We start from the raw sequence: 4,596 nt of genomic DNA on the forward strand, positions 1-4,596 counted from the left end.
TACGTACCATGTATTTCTACTAATGTACAGTAACATTATTTAAAACCTTATTGATAAAAACCCTGTTCATATAAAATGTACTTATAAATATTAAGTGTTTTCCCACTCCCTAGAAATTACATAAGGTTACAAGATAGTAAAAAATATATTTTATTATATAATACACCAACACCTCAAAGTAACACTGTTCTATATGCACGGTTAAGAAAAAAAAATGTAATAAATTAGGGTATGATTTTAAGTAGCGCTGTCATAGATTCAATATAGCGCTTTTTTGTTTGACATGAATTTTTATGTGTGTGTGTGCCAGAATGACAACAGGACTTGTGTAGAATTAAATATAATCCAACTTATTATTAATGTGACGAATTAACAAAAAATATTTTGTTCTTTCTTTAATAGCCATTAGCTCCCTTAAATGCACATTGATCTCCAACCACAGTGGCCTGAGTGTACAGGGACAGCCTAAGTTTCACCCCCATAGATCGACCTGCCCTTCGGGCTGGTTCGTACATGTTCGGGTTTGTTTTTTATTTTTTTTATCTGTACGTTCAAAACAAACATTGCATTATTGATCAAAAAATTGTTGACCAATGTTATTTTATATTTTTTTAAGAGTAAAACAAATGTACACAAATATTTCCTTGTTACTAATTATGAGATTTTCAGGTAAGTTATTGAGCTATTTCTGTTTGATTTGTTAGGAAATTAGTTTTGTCCGTTTACAAGTTAACATTGCTTGTGTTATTCTTGGCAAGTAATCATTTCTTATATAAATTTTTGTACACTATAGGCTTATCTTTTTAAATTTTAGGTAGCGTGTGGAGATTTCATCTTATGTTCATGAGCGCACAACGTATAAAATCATAAGAAATGTTTTCTGTTGGTGTGTAGCAGTTAACCGCATTTAAGTAAAAATATTTTAAAATAATTTTTACCAGAGCTGAATTACATTCAGGTGAGTGCACTTAATATAATTTGGGGTATTGCAGGAAAAATTATAAATTCCTAAAGTGTTTTTTCTTCCTGACATGTTTAAAATTATTATTCTCTATGAGGGTTGTTTGATACTGCAAGTAGTTTATCATGTTTAACATGTGGATAGGTTAGGATTATTTATTACAAATCTGTAATATTGAGATACTGCCCTTGGGTTAGCAGGATTAAAAATACAGTGAAATTTGTTAGGTTAGTAACATTATACGTACAGTGATTCTAAGTACAGTGGAATTTACATTTGGTTAGCTTCGGATAGCGCCAATTAAAAATTCTGTAAAATCAATTGAACGGTTGGATGTTACTAACTTAATCTAACCAACCAATATACATTTTACAGTGATTTTTTAATTTATCATCTCACGTTGCTGCTTTTTGTATGCAAAATAAACTTTGGACACTTTTTTTTAAACTTTAAATATGTACCTGTATTTACTCTGAAAAAGTTTTTCTAAATTCAGACTGGGTTTTGAGAAATCACTGTTTATAGGTTACATTACATTACCTGTGCAGTAAAGGGCCTGTCACCATGTTGTTCTTTAATTGAGTTGCAGATCCTGTTTTTTTTTATACACAAATTGTATATTTTTTATTTGGATATTGCAATGCAGAAACGTAAATTAACACATTAAAAAAGTTATGTGACTCCTTATTGTGCATTCCAAACCCAAAGCATCAGTCCTTGAGAGCGATATTTTTTAGCAGTTTATAGGTGCAAAATTCTGATTTTTTACGTGAGACAACACATAACCTGACATATAAAATAAATTTTCATTTTGTAACAAATGATTCCTTTTATATGTCAGGTTACGTGCTATTGCAGGTAACTAATCTGCGCTTTGCGCCTCCATACTGCTATAAAAAATCCCTGTCAAGGGTTGGCGTTTTGGTTTGGATACACATTAGAGACTCGTAACTTTTTTAAAACTATTATTTATGTTTCATTAGGTTATAATATTCAAATAAAAAATAAATACATTCTTATATATATGGAAAACCACAGGATCTGCAATGCAATTAGAGGGAAAAATGGCGACAGCTGCTTCACTGCATAAGCTATCTAGTGTGACCTGCAAAATGTGATTTCTTGAAAACCAGTAGGAATTAAGAAAAACTGTTTACAGTTTTAATAGAGGAAGGTTTTTAGTGTCTGAAAAGGTATTTTCAAAATTTTATAATTTAATTTATGGATAAGCAGCAACAAAAGAAAATTACCTTTTTTTAAATTTAGCTAACCAACCATTCACATGATTTTACAAATTTTGTATTGTTTATACTTACCTGCTTTAACATTAAACTACTGTTAAACAATTTATTTCAATTTTTTAAAAATATCTTTGGGAATTAGCGCAGTATAATCAAAGACGTTTACTGTATTGATGATTGATTTACTTTATTGATGCACAACGAAGTTGTATAATTGTTGGATTGGTTAAGCAAATTCAAGCATCAAGGGTACTGATCAATGGTTTTTAACATTATATTTTCTTAATGAGTCCATTGGTAAAACGTTAAAACACTGGAATGGCTAAATTTCCATCGACTGCTTATGTTTTTTTCCGCATGCTCACTTGAAAACAATTACAGGGTTATACTGTAGTTCACAGTTGCAATACTTGGTTAGGTTAGTTACATAAGTGCTGTTAAATCATGAAAATGGTTAGGGAAAGGTAACTTCTTCATAACTACTGTAAAATGGTGTAAGCAATTATTCTTTAGGTAAGTTTTACCTAGACTTTAAAAATAATTTATTTGGTGAAGTACATAGTACTAAGAATTACTATTTATCAAATTTGGTTTGTGTGGAAAAGTTGTTACTCTAGGAAATTTCTGAATCCATCTTTGTAGGAATATAAACTAATATTATTAGAAACAAAAAAAAACAATGTGTGGTATATTTTAATTTTCTAACACCCTCTGAACTCTGCAGTTATGCGATTACCGATAATAATTGTAAATCATTGCAATATACATCCGACACATTTTGTAGTGATTTCACAACTGTACTATGAAGTAATGCCATCGACTGCTGCAAAATAACATGCTGACATCTATTCTCGTGTAGGCATTTTGTTGATACGACTAAAATATGACCATATAGGATATATATATATAGAATCTTACAAATTTTGATAACCTACCTACTAATACTCTCCCCGAAGACTTTGGTTAGATACTTAAAAAAAAAAAAAAAAACTGCTTATGTGACATGCATTACGTGAAATTAATTCAACTTGTAAACATTTTGCTTGAGTCAAAGCCTAGATTTGCTTAAGCTAATAACAAGCAATTACATCACTTGAGGCCCTGAGAAACAAACTTCTGAAATTGTGTAGTTACTTGGATTGTTAAATACCTAGTTTTTCTGCAATAATGGGCACAAGAGCAATAGAATTATGTTTTTCATATAATTTTTTTCACATAAATGAGTTTTTGTCAAAAAGTATTTGGAAAAAAATATCTGTTTGAAAGGACAAAGAAAAATGTTAATTGTAGTACATAAATGAGAATTTACCAAAATATTGAAAGTATCAAATTTCTAACTAAAATGGTTTTGAAATTAATTTATCATTCTCGTATGCATAACTTTTTTCTTTGATACATTTATTTATCAGTTTCATTTCTCTTTAGTACAATATCTATCATTTAACTTTGATTTCTTTTTTGTTTCAGGCTTGTGGAGAACAGCTTTTTTTTATCTACTGTTTGGCTGGCCAATGTAAATAAACAATGATTTCATGAATGCAACGAGTTTATTTGATGTATTTTAAAATCACTGATAATATTTATTGATGTATTTTAAAATTACTGATAATATTTGTTTTGTGGCTGGAAGATGGTAACCATGGTGACTTGTGAATTTTTATGAAGATTAATAAAAAGCAGTAAAAATTATTAATGGTTGAGAAGGAATTTTTTTTCAATAATCAATCAATCATCTACACTCTACAGTAACAATTTTCCTTAACTCAAATAATATTTCAATACATATCTTATAAAGTATTCATATATGTACAATAAGACCAATTTTGAGCTAGTCTGATATCAGTATATTAGTTATTATGAACATATACTATCAGAACTACCATTTGCATATAGTGCACATACATACATAACACTAGCCAACAACCATTAAAAAAAAACACTATACACTTACATAAAAAAAACAAATCATAGACAAGTACAGATTATTCACTATTATATTCTAGAGCCAATTCCAATAAGTGTATTATCAATAAAAGAAAATAATTTTTTTTAAATAACAATATTTCGATATGAAGGAAAATCTGTATTCTGAAGTTCTTGTATATGTTTGGTATCAATCAATGTAAATTAATCAATCTTTGATAAAAAAAAATCCCGAAAATGATTAGTAAATTAAAAAAATTATTGCCTACCAGCTCTGGGTTTTGCATGAAGGTTCAACTTCTCTGACTTCTGAGATTACAGACAAGATTTTAATTAATAATACTATTGGCTTCATTACTAGATTATCTTTCAACCTATAATTTATTATTTGAATCAGTTCATTGAACTGAAATATTTGCAGCAATTTCTTTAAATGTTTATGAACTTGGATTATTTAAAATACAAATGTAG

General features: G+C 28.8%; 1 long non-coding RNA gene across 1 annotated transcript; it reads left to right on the forward strand.

The window, feature by feature from the left end:
• The first annotated feature begins 497 nt into the window (after positions 1 to 497).
• LOC134541153 (uncharacterized) lies at positions 498 to 3,895 on the forward strand. The gene is made up of 2 exons (XR_010076559.1): positions 498 to 669; positions 815 to 3,895. It is a non-coding gene; the product is annotated as an uncharacterized LOC134541153 (long non-coding RNA).
• Positions 3,896 to 4,596: the final 701 nt, after the last annotated feature.

Source organism: Bacillus rossius, chromosome 18, assembly GCF_032445375.1.
Source record: "Bacillus rossius redtenbacheri isolate Brsri chromosome 18, Brsri_v3, whole genome shotgun sequence".
NCBI classification, from domain to species: Eukaryota; Metazoa; Arthropoda; class Insecta; order Phasmatodea; family Bacillidae; genus Bacillus; species Bacillus rossius.